The following is a 17,025-nucleotide window of genomic DNA, read 5'->3' as shown; positions in this document are numbered from 1 at the left end:
GTAAAATTCCCCTGTGGCCTGGGCACGGTGGCTCACACCTGTAATCTCAGCACTTTGGGAGACTGAGGCGGGACAATCACTTGAGGCCAGAAGTTTTAGACCAGCCTAAGCAACACAGCAAGATCCCATCTCAAAAAAAAAAAAAAATTTAAAAATTATCTAGGTGTGTGGTATTGCACGTATGGTCCCAAATATTTGGGAGGCTGAAGCGGGAGGATTGCTTAAGCCTAGGAGCTGAGGCTATAGTGAGCTGTGATCATGCCACTGCACTCCAGCCTGGCAAAAGAGTGAGATCCTGCCTCAAAAAAAAAAAAAAGCCGCAAGTATACAATTTACGTGGTGGGGGCAGGATGAAAGGAGAAGTAACAAATAATAAAAACATAATAAATAAGTAAAACAAGTAAGTTATATCATCTGTTAGAAAATGACAAGTGAAAAGTTAAAACAAGGTAAGAGAGTTTAGACAGGAGAGGATGGATTCAAGGTGCCTATTAAATAAGGGGGTGGTGGGTCTCATTTAGAAATCATGAACACTAACTTACTTGCCAGGCAACTCCTTTTTTTTTCAATCTGCCATAAGTCAACTGTCATTATCATAACCATGATTAAACTACCATTATCAAAAATGTCAAGGTAGGGCAGAGCCTGTGGCTCAAGGAGTAGGGCGCTGGTCCCATATGCCGGAGGTGGTGGGTTCAAACCCAGCCCCGGCCAAAAAATAAAAAAAAATAAATAATTAATTAATTAATTAAAAAAAGGCAGCACCAGTGGCTCAAGGAGTAGGGCGCCGGTCCCATATGCCAGAGGTGGCGGGTTCAAACCTAGCCCCGGCCAAAAACCAAAAAAAAAAAAAAAAAAAGTCAAGGTAATAATAAAGTAACATCTCAGCATTATAGTTTTCTTGACTTGTGTGATTTTAGAAATCGCTTGAAATAAGCAGAATGCTAACTTAGGAGTTAACCTTTTTTGTAACCCAGGAATTTCTGTCATTGAAAGCTTTGAGGCAACAAGATTTAAAGAGTATTCCAAGTGGTCATTGCCATCCTGTCTCCTATTTGGATGGAATCTAGCAAAGAAATTCAGCCTAGAAATCACCTGAACAAAATTTGGTTCCTGACTGGCAATGGCTAAATGAGACAAAAAGCAAGCTACAAAAAAAAAAAAAAAAGCAAGCTACATTATGACTCACATCCTCAGTACCATATCCTGCCAATGCGTGTTCACGTGTCATCTCATTGATTATTAGAACAAGCCCCACGACCTGGAGCCCCTTCAACAAATGCGGGCCCTAAGAAGCAAACTGCAGAGCTCAGCTGTCTGACTATACACTGCCTCCCCAAACAAACGTCATCTGGGCCTTCACACAGGCCAAACAAAAGGTGGGCTGGACCCCCTTGTCCCTTTCTCTGCCATCATGGTGGGTGCGGTTGACCCCGTTTCTTACCATGTCTTCTCACAAGACTTAGAATCAAGCGACTTCTGGCTAAGAAACAAGAGCAAAATGATCCCACTTCCTAGTAGATTCAAAGAAAACTGGTAATAACATCAGGTACAACTCAAGAAGAGACCTGGAGAAGAACCAAGCTGGGTGTATAAGGAATTGCACACGAGACAGCACATGTGTTTATGGTGCATCAGGGTCACTATCGTCTTACTATATCAAGCTGAAAATGTCACTGTTATATGAACAGTCAGACACATTTCATTGGGAAAATTATTTTTCTCTTTGTTTATATGCTCTGTACTAATAATCTGGTTCAATAATAAATATGGGAGACCTTTTGTTTGGGGGGGGGGGAACGTAAGTTGGAGAAAACCAAGCTTTGGTGTCACATCAATTCTCACTCATGAGAAGCTTTTCTTGCCCCAAGTAGCTTTTCCCATCACCAAGTCCATTAGATGAAAAGTTTATTTGCAGCTGAGTTCTTCATTCTCCCACATATTCAATCAATTATGTGTCAAGGACCCTGACAGGTGTTGAGGAGATCAAGATGAATGACACTGGTCTTGCCTGCAAAAACCGTGTTCAGTGTTTAGGGGAGACAGACCAGAGGTAAGTGGAAGGCAGATGTTCCGATGGGGGCCACGCAGTATTACAGGAAGAAGGACACACATCCTCCCCTTCCTGCGTGGGGTCAGAGATAACTTCCTGGAAAAGGTGAGTTCTAAGCAACATCCACAAAGATGAACTAGAATGTTCTAGGTGAGAAAGGGGAACAGGACAGCAAGCCCAGAGGCTGGAAAGCTAAGTGGGGAAGACCTGGAAGGACCTTCTACATCTGAATTTTAACCTACAGGCAGTGGGAAGCCACAGCTGGGCTCTATGCAAGCAGATGACAAATCAGGGCTGTGCTGGTGTGGAGAAAAGGAACAGCAGAGCCTGTGCCCTGCAGGATGCAGGGGGAGAAGCTGGGAGGACTGGACTAAAGGGACTTCAGTGGGCATGGAAAAGGGGCAGGGGCTCAAAAGACAGGGAGAAGGTAGCACAAATTGGACCGAGTCAGAAGGCCTGGCTCTGAGCCTGGGTTCTCCCATCATTGGCTAGGTGACCCCGAGCTACTACTAGTTACTTAATCCCTACCTACTTCACAGGGTTGTTGGAGGATTAAATGGGATCACACGGAAGGAAAGCCTGTGAGTGTGACAGCACTGCAAGAACTGGGTGCTGCTCCCCCGGCCCCAGCACTGTGGAGACATGGCTGGGAGACTTCAAATCCCCCCCACAGGCATGGGAGTTTCCAGGCTCCATTTAATTTCCCTAATACTTGACTGGCCTTTGGTAAATCTGATCTCCTTTCTGGAGCCGATTTCCTTTTCTATAATAAGCGAGTTGACCTTTAGGTCAACTAAAGGTTGGTCCTAGATGGTCCTTTAGGGTCCATCTAAAGGACTAGATGGTCCTTTAGGGTCCCTGCCAGTTAAAAGTTCTGCAATGTGGGGTTGTCTTATTCATCTGAGGTCCCAACTTTCACGGTAATAATTATCTGCCAAATGACAAACCACTGAAGGAAGATTCATCAACAGAAGAAAAAGCTAATGAGCAAAGGACTCTGAAAACAAAGATGAAAAAGTATGTGTTCTTTAAATGCCTTGTAAGGCCACATTATAACACTCAGTTCAAAGACACAGTAGTAAAAATTCAAAGAGTTTCCACCCCCCAAACAATTTTTAATAACATTTGTGCTCCTAAGAGGTTAAATTATCATTGGCCTAGATATTTACCCAAAAGAAATAAAAAAATATGTTCAGATAAAGACTTACAAAAATGTTTATACTAGCTTCATTTGTAATGGGCCTAAACTGGAAACAATCTAAATGTCCATCAACAGATAAATGGATAAACAATGTGTGGCGTAGCCATAAAATAGAGTATTACTCAGCAATAAAAAGGCCCAAACTTTTTATACCATCAACAACATGGCTGAAACTCAAAGTCATTATGCTAAGAAAACCCACATAGAATGGAAGAAAATATTTATAAATCGTACATCTGATAAGGGCCTAGTACCCAGAACTTATAAAGAACTATCACAGTTTCACAACAAAAATATAAACAACCCAATTTAAAAATGTATAATGGACTTAAATAGACATTTCTCTAAAGAAAATACACGAAAGGTCAGCAAAGACAAGAAAAGACGCTCAATGTCAGTCATCAGTGAACTACAAATCAAAACTGCAGGGCCAGGCGGAATGGCTCACATCTGTAATTCTAGCACTCTGGGAGGCCAAGGTGGGTGGATTGCCTCAGCTCATGAATTCAAGATCTGAGCAAAAGCGAGACCCAGTCTCTGCTAAAAATGAAAAACTGAGGCTAGAGGATCTCTTGAACCCAAGAGTTCAGGTTGCTATGAGTTATGATGCCACTGCACTCTACTAAGGGCAACAAAGTAAGACTCTGTATCACACACACAAAAAAGAAAACAATCAAAACTGCTGCAGATACCACTTCATACCCACTACGATGGCCAATAAAGAAAAAAAAATCAGAAAATAACAAGTGTTGACAAGGATGTGGAGGAATTGGAGCTTTTGTTCATTGCTGGAAAGGAGCCAAATGGTGCCTCGCTTTCGAAGGCAGTCTGGAAGTTCCTCAATAAATTAAACAGAATTGCCATATGACCCACCAATCCCACTGCAAAAGAATTGAAAATAGATGTTCAAACAAAAACTTGTGCACAAGCTCAGCACCTGTAGCTCAGTGGCTAGGGTGCCAGCCACATACACCAGAGCTGGCAGGTTCAAATCCAGCCTGGCCCACCAAATAACAATGACAGCTGCAACCAAAAAATAGCCCGGCGTTGTGGCAGGCACCTGTAGTCCCAGCTACTTGGGAGGCTTAGGCAAGAGAATCACTTGAGCCCAAGAGTTTGAGGTTGCTGTGAGCCATGATGCCACAGCACTCTACCAAAGGAGATAAAGTAAGACTCTGTCTCAAAAAAAAAAAAAAAAACTTGTGCACAAATGTTCATAACAGCACCACTCACAATAATCAAGAGGTGGAAACAAACCAACTGTCCCTCAGTGAACAGATGCATGGATAAACAAAATGTTATCTACCCATACAGTGAAATATTACTCAGCAAAAAGGAACAGAATGCTGGCGTGTGTTACAAAGTGGGTGAACAGTGGAAGCATTTTTCTGTGTAAAAGAAACCGAATATGATACAATTGCATTTATATGGAATGTCCAGAATAGGCAAATCCATAAAGACAGAAAGTAGATAAGAGGTTTCCAAGGGGCTGGGGAAGGAAGGAATGAAAAGTAATTGCTTAATGGGTATGGGGTTCCCTTTTGGGATGATACAAATGTTCTATAACTAAATAGGGGTGAAGGTTGCCCAAAACCATGAGTGTATTTGATGTCACTAAATTATGTGCTTTAAAATAGTTAAAGGATAACCATTATGTATACTTTATCCCAATTTTTATTTTTCTTTTCTTTCTTTTTTTTTTAAAGACAGAGTCTCACTTGTCACCCTTGGTAGAGTTCCATGGTGTCATATCTCACAACAGCCTCAAACTCTTGGGTTCAAGTGATCCTCTTGCCTCAGCCTCCGAAGTATGGACAGGTGCCCACCACAAAGCCCAGCCATTTTTAGAAATGAGATTTCACTCTTTTAGGATGGTCTCAAACTCCTGAGCTCAGACATCACCCATCGTGGCCTCCCAGAGTGCTAGGATTACAGGCATGAACCACCACACCAGGCCCTTTTATCCTAAGTTAAGGGGACAGAGAGAGAGCATACTTGGATTCTTTTACATAAAATTCTAGAAAATGCAAACTAATGTATAGTGTTAGAAGGCAGATCAGTGGTTGACTTGAAGGAGAGGTTAAGGGAAGAACAAATTATAGGGTGGCGCCTGTGGCTCAAAAGAGTAGGGTACTGACCCCATATGCGGCACGTGGCAGGTTCAAACCCAGCCCAGGCTAAAAACTGAAGGAAAAAAATAAGAACAAATTATAAAGAGCCTGGAAGGGCGGGGCATGGTGGCTGACGCTTGTAATCCTAGCACTCTGGGAGGCTGAGGTAGGCGGATTGCTTGAGCTCAGGAGTTCGAGACCAGCCTTAGCCGGAACAAGACCTCATCTCTAAAAATAGCTGGGCATTGTGGCGGGCGCCTGTAATCCCAGCTACTGGGAGGCTGAGGCAAGAGAATTGCTTGAGCCCAAGAGTTTGAGGTTGCTATGACCTGTGATGCCAGAGCACTCCACTGAGAGGAACAAAGTGAAAACTCTGTCTCAAGAAAAAAAGCATGAAAGAAGCATTTGGGGGTGATCAGAGGCTAACTATCTCAACTGTTTGATGTTCGATGGATACTTAGAACATGAGCAACTTAGTCCACTTCAATTATACTTCTCTAAACCTGAAAAAAGATAAAAGTTTTAAAAATTATTATTAATCTTCCAAATTCTCAGCATTGTTGAATTTCTATTTGAAATACACTGAGGAACCCACTATTTAAAGGATCTGTACTGTAAAGCCTTTTGCAGGTTAAAAGCAAACAACCTTTTCCTGATTTATTGATTCTACCCCGTCTGTTTTCTGGATGCCATGGCTTCTCAAAGCAAAAGAACACCTGTAACAACGTCTGCAAAGACAGTTCAAAAAGTTTGCCTGGTGGAGACCAAATGAGTTTAATGTGTCCATATTTCAAGGCAGGAATTCCTTTTGCTATTAAAAGAAGCCTGGGACACTTGAATTATGTCTGAATCCTGGCTTTCTGAACTGGTTCAAAAAGGGTCTGGTAGAACTTGGCAGAGGCTCACTTTGCAAATCAGACTGTCATATCTGTTATTATTTTAGCACATGCTGAGAGGATTACAAGTGTTTATGTACTCTCTGTAAGCATCAAATTTAGGTCTTGCCTAACATGCATAACAAGCAGAATGAGACAGGGAATCAAATGCCAGCGTCAGATTTTCTTGTGGAATTTAAATTGGGATATAGATTTCAGTTCAAACCAAAAGGCATATTTAAAGCTACAAGAAAAAAGAAAAAGGAAAAAAATAAGTTTTAATTGGATCGTTTAGTTTGTTTGAAATTAAATTGACCTAGATAATACTGGAGAATACACTAAACTAATTTTTTCAATGGACATTTAAAAAAATTAAATTTGACCTACTTTCAAATTTCTTTCCGTCATTCTTTTCCCTATATGTTCTTTGTTAAGTAATAAGTGTTCTTATTCATTATTTTAAGGATACAGATATTTACATAGAAAAGAGAGGATCACTTGAATTTATGTAATATTCTTCATTCCCATCCCCATCCCATCAGTTCTTTTTATAGATACTAATTTTCTTAGCTTTTCTGTGTCCTGTTAGGGTTTGTGACTTGGTTTCCTTATCTGTAAAATGGGGGGAATAGTAGCACTTACCTCATAGGGTTACTGTTGGACTAAGTGGATGGAAGACACACCAAGAGCTTAGAATGGCAGACACGACGTTTACTGAGGAAACTCTCAGTAAATTACTTATTCACTTTATCGTTATCATTCCCTTTAACAGATGAGAACACTGAGGCCAGAGGTAGCGATGGCAAAGCTGAATCTAGAACACACAGCACACCTGCTCCTGATCCTTTTTACTATTCCACACTACTTTCCCCACCCACACATAGTTTTGTGTATGAAAATAAAGAGTACCAAACTAGAACAGGCAAAAATAGCCATGAAACTTAAATCTAAAAAACATGAACAAACTGGTAGTCACTGCCCAGCTCCACGACCCACCCAGTTTAGGCTCCAAGGCAAGTCATCGGTCATTTTTAAAGTCTGCTTCATACAGTGATTTCGAAAAGGGTGTTAAAAGGTTTGTGCAAAGAACCAACATAGCTTCAAGAGGATGCCTAAAAAAAGTCTCATGAGCTAGTAAAAGTTACATTAGCAGCCACTACTGTCACTGCGTTAAAAGGGACTTATATTCACTCTACGGACATTAAAAAGCATTAAAAAGACGGAATGCCTGCAGTAAGAGTTAAGTGGGAGGTAGCTAGTCCTGTTAAGTCAGTGCTAGAAAAATCCAGAGGCTCCATATGCTATCTATGGGCTAGTATAATGCAAACATATTTACAAGGGCATTTGATATAAACTATATGTCTAAACTCATCAATTCTAAAGTGATTTTATTTTTTTTATTTCAGAATATTATGGGGGAACAAATGTTTTGGTTATATGGATTGCTTTTGTACTGTTGAGACACAGTTATAAGTGTGCCCATCACCCAGATAGCGAACACTGTACCCATTAGGTATGATTTCACCCATCACCTGCCCCCTCCTCCCACCTGCTTCATTTCCATTGAGTTTTACTTCCATGTGTGCACATGAATGCTGATCAGTTAGTACGTATGGGGTTTATTTTTTCATTCTTGCTATACTACCCTTAGGAGAATGATCTCCAGTTCTATCCAGATTGTTGCAAAAGGTATTAATTAAATGGTGGATTAGTACTCCATGGGATACATGTGCCACTTTTTTTTTGAGACAGAGTCTCATTGTGTTGCCCTGGGTAGAGTGCCGTGGCGTCACAGCTCACAGCAACCTCAAACTCTCGGCTTAAGTCATTCTCTTGCCTCAGCCTCTCAAGTAGCTGGGATTACAGGCACTCACCACAATGCCCAGCTATTGTTGTTGTTGTTGTTGTTGTCATTGTTGTTTGGCAGGCCTAGGCTGGGTACAAATCCACCAGCTCCAGTGTATGTGGCTGGCGCTCTAGCCACTGAGCTACAGGCACCGAGCCATATGCCACATTTTATTAATCCACTCATGAATTTACGGGCACTTGGGTTGATTCTACATCCTTGCAATTGTGAATTGTGCTAAGTGACATTATTTATTTATCTTTCTATTTCCATATATTTCATGGAAAGTGCTTTTTAAAAATTTGATCAAATTAAAAAGATAAAGTCTCTAGGAAGCAAGATATTCAGAGGACCTCAAGAGTGTCATGCCTACAGACAACTTACTACTAATCACAAAGAAAAACATGTCCCTCTACAATGGAGCAATCTGGTGGTCACCATGTTAACCAAGGGATCAAACTTAGTGGAACACACATCACTCATAATGTATCTTTGCTAAAATGCTTAACCTGAATCTAGTCATGAGGAAACCACAGACACAATGGCCAAAGTATGGTTCCTTCTAGAAGACAACAATCCTGTAATCTTCGGTCATGAAAAGAAGAAAAAGGTGAGTGCAACACTTGGTAAATTATAAGAAAAACACATCAGAAGCAAATATACTTGTGGACTGAACCAGTTTTGAAAACAACAATAGGAGACATTTTTTGAACAACTAAAAAAAGTTAAAAATCTAGTGTGTATTAGCACAAAGCATATTTAAATGGGACTAATTTCCTTAGATATGATAACAGAGTTATGATTATGCAAATTACCTTTAAATAGTTCAGGGGAAAAAAACAGAGCACACACAAGAAGTAGTTTCCCCCATCCTTTTTTGAAGTATAGTCAAAAGTAGACACTTGGTTAAAACAAATTTGAAAGACAGTGAGTGGGAGATGGGGTGAAATACTAACAGGTATTACATCTTACAGGCTTGAGAGTAAAAAATAAAGTGTTTTACTTCCTTTAAATAACAATATTAGTTATGCTTTGGGGTTCATGTTTATTCCATAGCTTGAAAGGTATCAAGAGGGTGTTTCTAGGTATGAAAGAAAAGTTGATTTGGGGTTTTTGCTTATTACGGATCCGGTGAAAAGTAACCCTGAAGCAAGAGGAGCAGAGGAGGAGGTGTGGTGGTCAGCTTCTGATTGAGAGGAGGGAACAGGGCAGGAGAGGCCCAGGAAAGACTCAGTCTGAGCCAGTAGATAAATGGTTAATTTACAAATGGCTCCATTTCTCTTTCCCCAGACTAGCAGAAAAAACAACGGAGGGAAATATGGTGATTCTCAACCTGACTAGGTCCTCACTTTGTGACCTCAGACAATTCCCTTGACTTCTCTGATCCTCATTTGATAAAGCAGCAAATGAAAACAGGAGGGCCGGGCTAACGCAGCCTTTGGAATCTAAAGGGCAACTCGGTCTTTTTTTTTTTTTTTTCAGTCTTTTTTGGGCGAAGCCTGGGTTTGAACCCTCCCACCTCTCCGGTATATGGGGCTGGCATCCTACTCCTTTGAGGCACAGGCGTGGTCCACAACTTAGTCTTAATGCTGGTGCAATACCAATGTGAAATGTTTACTCCTTTTATTTTTTAAAATGGAAATGGTTTTATTGTTTTTCTCAGATTGTAAAAGTAATTTTTACAATTTTTTTTGAAGTATAAAAAAAGAACAAAAACAAAAAGAAAACCACTATCATGACACCTCCCAGAGTTAGAACCACTGTTAACATCTTTATATTTGTTCTGTAAATATTTTTCCAGGCTTACAGGCACCAGCACACACACTCATATGTATCTTTTAAAAAACAAATATGAGATTCTCTTATATACACGCTGTTTGTAAATTTTTCTTTTATTAACAATATTATACGGACCTCCTTCCATATCAATAAATATAACAGTCTCATTCTAATGGCTGAATGGCACATAACATTATAGATGCACATGATCTATTTTCCCAACTGAGACACGTTTCTGGTTTCTAATTGTTTGTTTTTCTGGACAATGTTGTGGATAAGTATCCTCTATAAATCAATATTTAATCACACACTCATCTTCCTTTTTATGCAAAAGGTTAAAAAATATCTTTTTGGATATCAAAGTTTCTCCGGAATTCCACGCTACCCTCAGGCTGGAAGGACGCAGCACAAGCCACCAAGGCGCCATGGGTCCCTACGAGTAAACACTCGGTCTCCTGATTCAGGGAAGCCGCGCTGACCCCTGAAGCCCGGTGTTGGGACGACCACATCTGCAAGCCGCACAGCGGGTTCAGGGCCCGGAGCTGCAGCGAGGCTCTGCGGCCACCGAGGGACTGCGCGTCGCGGTGCCTGCGTCCAGACGGCACACTCCTCCAAGACGCTTGCCGGACCTGTGATCACAGTTTTCTACCTCTAAAACCAACAGCGTCACCAAATACACTCCCTCCTGCCTGTATTTAACACAATCCCCTTTAGACGCGGGACAATTATTGGATCTGCCTTCTAAATTGAAAACAGCCCTCTTTTTACCAACTCAAATATTTACTTTAACGTTCCAAAATAATTAACACTACAAAAAATTATTTTTATGCCAAGAAACTTTTAGAGATTAAAAAACAGTATAAAACTTCTTCCGTTTCAATGACATTATGTCTCTAACCCAAATATTCTTTGCAAATGTGAGAGAAAGCATTTGATTCTCTTTGCCCAGTTATTGCTGTTTTCATGAGAGCTCAATCTCACAAACATGCCCCTGCCTAAAATGTAACTGACATATGACACAGGACATATTCTTTATCAGGTAGCGGGAGGGGACAAGAGAGGCAGTCTACATTCATTCGGCAACATTCCTAGATAATTCACCTAATTTTATTCTTTTTTGTGTGTGTGTGGTTTTTTTGGCCAGGGCTGGGTTCGAACCCGCCACCTCTGGCATATGGGACCAGTGCCCTACTCCTTGAGCCACAGGCGCCGCCCTCTTTTCTTTTTTTGGGGGGGGGGTGGGCAGGGCTGGGTTTGAACCTGCCACCCTTGGGTATACGGACCGGCACCCTACTCCTTGAGCAGCACCGCCCCTAATTTTACTCTTGAAAGAAAGTACCATCGATCATTTCAAATCCCTGCAAAGGCTAGATTTAGGAAGGTTAATTGGCTTGTCCAGGTCACCCACTCCCAGTTCATAGGGTTTTTTTCCACTCTGATCCTCCTTGTCAGAAAACCAATAATTAATTTTAAGCAAAGATGCTCCATTTACACTTGACAACGTCAGGCTGATACCAAATAGTTCTGTTTAATAATGAATTCAAAATAAACGAAAAGAAGAGGCTTAGTGAAATTAATGCTGTCTTTAAAATATATATTACTTTATCTAATCCTGATACTGGAGTTGGGTTTAAGGGCAGGCCTAACAAAATTTGAAAACATATTTAGAGGCTGGCTGGTGCCTATTACTCCAGCATTTTGGGAGGTCAAGGCAGGAGAATCATGTGAGGCCAGGAGTTCCAGACCAGTCTGGGTAAAATAGCAAGACACCATTCATGGAAAAAAAAATGTTTTTCAGTTAGCCAGGCATGATGGCACACACCTGTCCTCCCAGCTACTCAGGAGGCTGAGGTGGGAGGATGACCTGAGCCTAGGACTTCAAGGTTGCAGTGAGCTCTGATCACACCACTGCACTCCTTTTAAAGACCCTGCCTCTTAAAGAAAAAAAAAAGAAAGAAAAGAAATATATATGTATATACACACACACACACACACACACAAAGAAAAACAAATTTGAAAAAGAGTCTATAGACAAGTTGCAAAAGTGAATCGTATTTAAGATGTTCAGACATCTTAAATGTAAAGCTGAGAGGAAAGGTTTGCAGGTTTGGGCTACAGTGGGAGGTGGCAGCTGAGAACCGATCGTTGGTTAGTGTGATGGAGAGAGAGCAAATGCAAAGACAATGCAGAAGCAAGTGGCCCGAGTGCATCCTTAAAGCAAATACACACATTAAAGAGTGGAAACTATAACCAACCCCCAAACACATGCATGACCCCCTGGGTTTTGTTTCAGAACATATGGAAAGGTTTGTTCAGCAATCTGAGCTGTGAGTTATTAACACATCCTCACGCAAGTTGCTTAACTGCTCCCTTTTTGCTCATAAAGTACATTAGCATCAATATAGCCCATCTCCTCTACGGATCTGCTGTCAGCAAGTTGAAAAAGTTGTGTTGTAAATCATCAGAGGACTTATTTATCTTACAAAATCCAGCAGCAGTTGTAGGAAAGAGGAGAATCAATGAACTTGACGTAACTTCCACCACGATAAAGACTTTATTGTTATAGATGGATAGATGCAACATACCCAAAACACACAAACAAAATATTTGAGGGAAGGGGTATACCCCTTCCATCTCTTCCTCAAACGACTGGCAGTGATGACTTGTCCCCACACATGCTGTCCGTAAATGTCAAAGACTGAAACCTTGTACAGCTCTTTAGCTGGGAGGAATTTAATCAGTGACCACCCATGGAGCCAAACTATCAGCTCACCACCAACACCCCCATGGTGGTGTTGGAAACCAAATTCACTTTCTGGATTCAAAACTGCATGTTGTTAATTAGAGCCAGGGCTTCCCAGTCTTCTCACTAGCAGGAATAAGCAATATTAGTCCTTGAGGATAATACACATATTTCCAAGATCTAGCTACATTTATTAACCAGAAAAGGAATTGCCTTTCTTAAACCCTTAATTACTGTCTTTTCTCTGGGTCTGGAATAGAGATCATTTTACTTTCTATAAAACTTTTCAACACTCCAAACACAGCTACCAGTCACTTGCACCAGCTGTGGGTCCACAGCAACTTTCCCTGTTAAAATATACAAAATCATATCACTTAGACCATCCCAAACTAAGTAATTACTGTGGCAGGAAATAAAAATCAGATTAAGTAGGATTTTGTGCTACAGGAGATCCCGTCAAGCTTTTGTCTGACAGGGAGAGCCGGGTAGATGAAGTACATTGATGCTAATGTACTTTACAAGAGAGCTCTGCTCTGGATTTCTCTTCGGATTTTTAACTCACTATCTCCAGCTTCTTCTGTTCTTACTTTCCACTTTGAGTTCAGCACATTTTCTTTTCTAACCCTCAGTTAGACCCCGGTTGCCAGCATTTTTGTGTATTCTTACTTACAAACGCTGTGAGTTGAGCTCTATTGATTTGTTTACTCAAGGATTAGCTGTTGTGGGCAGAGAAGGAATATCAGTTTAAACTGGAGTCAAGAACCTAAAGCTACAAGAAAAATAAATCAGAGGGAGAGAGCGAAACTGGATAATGTGGGATCACTTCACTGCAAGTCAATCCTATTGGGGGTTCTCCCCACCCCCACCCCGTGACTATTAGAACAGGCAGAGAGATCTTAACAGATTAGAATTCAAATTCCAATGCACGGATTTGGGCTTTCTAAATTATGAATTTCAATTTCTAAGGTATTAGCAAGAAAATAAGTGGACAGAAAAGTAAAAGGGTGATCAAACTTTTCTTCTTCTTTTTCCCTTTCCAGCGCTGGCATTAAAACAACTCTACAAGCACCATATGTAGAGCCATTTACCGTGACTAATGGGAATAATGTACCACATTTCATAATACTGATCTCTTTGGCAATTTGAGAAAAACTTGTAAGTGGATGGCTATACATACTATCTAAAAACACTTATCACAGCAAACCCTCAAGCAAAGTTTCCTCAAAAAAAAAAAAAATACAGTTAAGAGGCTTTCTAGAGAAGCAAAGGAAATTTTCTAACTCATTTAAAAAAGAGAGAGAAAGAAAGAGACAGACAGAGCCTGCCTTCTCTCTCTGCCTGTTGGGGTAAATGCTTAATCCTCTCAGATGTTTTCCCTGCAGAATGCTTGTCTTACGTGTGGTTTAAGATGGTGTTTACAATTTTCAAAATTCCTTCTACAAGTGTATTGCTATTTCCCCTAAAAATGGGCTCAAACTGATGTTAAAAATTGGCACAGATGTTAGAAATTCCATCCTCTTTCCAAAAAAAAGACCAAATATGAGTGTGAGATAAAGTTCTTTTTTACCAAATTCTTATTTCCTCCAGCAATTCTGGATGTAACTGTCAACATATCCATCAAAAGGGGTGAACATCATTCACAACTTGCCTGCAGAGCCCTCCCTAACAGCAACAGGGAGCTCTTTCCAAGTTCAGGATGGCTGTAAAATTCCAAGGCTGTAAGTAAGAGTTGCTACTTCATAACATTTTCTATTCTGATTCAGGGCAGCACTTAGCTCTGAAAACATAGACAGCCAGTGTTCTCATACTATGCAGAAGACGAAAAATTTAAGAAATCAAAGCTGGATTTATGTCTTCATAAACCACAAATACTAACATTCAGGTGACATTAGCTATCAAATGCTAAACCAAAACCTTTTTATTTTTATAACTGCTTTTTCTTCATTGCTTATAAAGATAATTTGGAAAGGAAAAAGAAAGTCACCTATAATGAAATTCAATATGCAACCCAATGTCATGCATCAGGCAGGAATATTTTGTGGCAAATTAAATAATTTAGGAAATATGCGTTCACTTCATGAAAGATGTATGTTTCTTTGGTTTCTTTTCACCAGGACTGGTGACACATTTTTTAGTTCCATGTAACCACTGACTTCAATAGTTCACACAGAATTGAGCAGCTCTGTTTTCATTCTGGTGAACGTTTTAAAACTTGCAACCCAAATTTTAAATTTCTGATGTTCATCAAGGTTAATAAACAACTTCTTAGAAATCAAGGGTTAAATTTGATTTTGAAGCACACAACTGAAACAAAATAATTTCAGAAATGAAGTATCATGAAAGTTTGAGGAGATAAATCCTTATGAAACATTCACCAACATGCACCTTCTACTAGTATGGAAAATATAATTTTTATAAGTTTGAAAATTATTCTGATTTCCTAACTCATTCAAAATCTCCTCTTAAGGTGTTATTTATATTTCTGGTTGCCCAAACCACTTGAATAATGTTTTGTATTGTAATATGATAATATCTCCACATTGCCAACTTGAAGAATTCACATTTAAAATAAACATCTTAGAAGATATTAGTTATAAGTGTCTAGAACGGTGATTTTCAACCCGTGTGCCGCAGCACACTGGTGTGTCCTGAGAGGAACTGAGATGTGCCATGAAATTTTTTTTTTTTTTTTTATAGAGACAGAGTTTCACTTTATCGTCCATGGTAGATTGCCATGGCATCACACAGCTCACAGCAACATCCAGCTCCTGGGCTTAGGCGATTCTCTTGCCTCAGCCTCCCGAGTAGCTGGGACTACAGGCACCTGCCACAATGCCTGGCTATTTTATTGTTGCAATTTTGGCCGAGGCCAGGTTTGAACCCACCACCCTCAGTATATGGGGCCAACGCTCACTGAGCCACAGGCGCTGCCCGTGCCATGAAAATTTTTAAAGATCATTAATTAAATATTTTGAAAGAAGTGCCAAGCACAGTTAAGTATATTCCTTTTTCTTATTGGTTTTTTTTTTGTTGTTGTTGTTGTTCGACGTAATTTAAGGGTGTCATGGAAGTTTAACTATAGGTTCAAGTGTGCTGTGAGATAAAAACAGTTGAAAAACACTGGTTTAGGGGCGGCGCCTGTGGCTCGGTGGGTAAGGCACCAGCCCCATATACCGAGGGTGGCAGGTTTAAACCCGGCCCCGGCTGAATTGCAACCAAAAAAATAGCCGGGCGTTGTGGCAGGCGCCTGTAGTCCCAGCTACTCGGGAGACTGAGGCAAGAGAATCACTTAAGCTCAGGAGTTGGAGGTTGCTGTGAGCTGTGTGATGCCACGGCAACCTACCCAGGGCCATAAAATGAGACTCTGTCTCTACAAAAAAAAAAAAAAAAGAAGAAAGAAAAACACTGGTCTAGAACATGGCTGATACTCTTTACAATTAATGCTAATATTGGCCAGGTGTCAGCAATAAGCAAGGAATGCATGATTCTTAACTGAAGCGGAGAATGCAATAAGAAAACTAAATATACCTGATTTAGAATAAAAGTACTCCACAGAAGTTAGCTCTAGATGCAATCTTCATTAGTGGCGTTCATAAAACAGACACCAAAATCAGTCTCATTTCTCGTCATCAAACCTCATGTGTTTCCCTACTTAACTGTAGTATACAGCAGTTCTTTAAAGACCAAATACTACATACATGTGAACAGGAATCAGTTTTTACGATAATCGTTACAATGCTTTTGCCAAAGTCATTGACTTTTACCTAACATGAAAACCATTATTAATATTAATCAGTAAACATAGACATTAAGAAGTAAAAAAACTCTTGTAATCCTTAAGCACTATGTAATGAGAAGATTGATGTCACCATCATTCTAAAAGTGATCAAAACTTCTCTTAGGAATTACATAATGACCTCACGAAAAAATAACTAGAAAAAATAGAGGTTCCTTAATAATATTTAATATGTGTTCCACTAGAAGACAATTTCATCCAAAGCTCCAGTTCACAAAATTCCTCAGATCTACAGGCAAACAACTTATTTTGCAGCTGAGGGCAGTATCCGCCCTATATTTTCTTAAGATGGCTGATACAAACAGTTCATAACTACATAAAACTGGTTGCTCAGATTATGCAAATGCAGTTTCAAAATAACCTGCTCAAATTTCAGTGCATTAAAGATGGACCTACAAGGCATTTGCCGTGTTACACTTGGTTCCAGCAGAATTTCACTGGGTACTAAGGGGAGCACGGACCCCAAGTGATCCTTATATAGAAAGACTGAAACAGAAGCACACAAACATCAAACCCTATGGGCACATTCACTGGCCTTGGACCTGGTCCCTAAACACTGATCTGTCACCAATGCAAAAGAAGACAGAGTCATTAGGTGTTTCTCGAGGTCTCCATCCTGGA

General features: G+C 40.3%; 1 protein-coding gene across 2 annotated transcripts in view; it reads right to left on the bottom strand.

Moving 5' to 3' along the window:
- The window catches only part of RBM20 (RNA binding motif protein 20), a 213,455-nt gene that overhangs the window by 194,013 nt on the left and 2,417 nt on the right, over positions 1 to 17,025 (bottom strand). The window lies entirely within an intron of this gene.

Source organism: Nycticebus coucang, chromosome 3 (genome assembly GCF_027406575.1).
Source record: "Nycticebus coucang isolate mNycCou1 chromosome 3, mNycCou1.pri, whole genome shotgun sequence".
In the NCBI taxonomy this organism is placed as follows: Eukaryota; Metazoa; Chordata; class Mammalia; order Primates; family Lorisidae; genus Nycticebus; species Nycticebus coucang.
The sequence above is the reverse complement of the archived record's forward strand: the minus strand, read 5'-3'. Positions and strand labels throughout refer to the sequence as shown.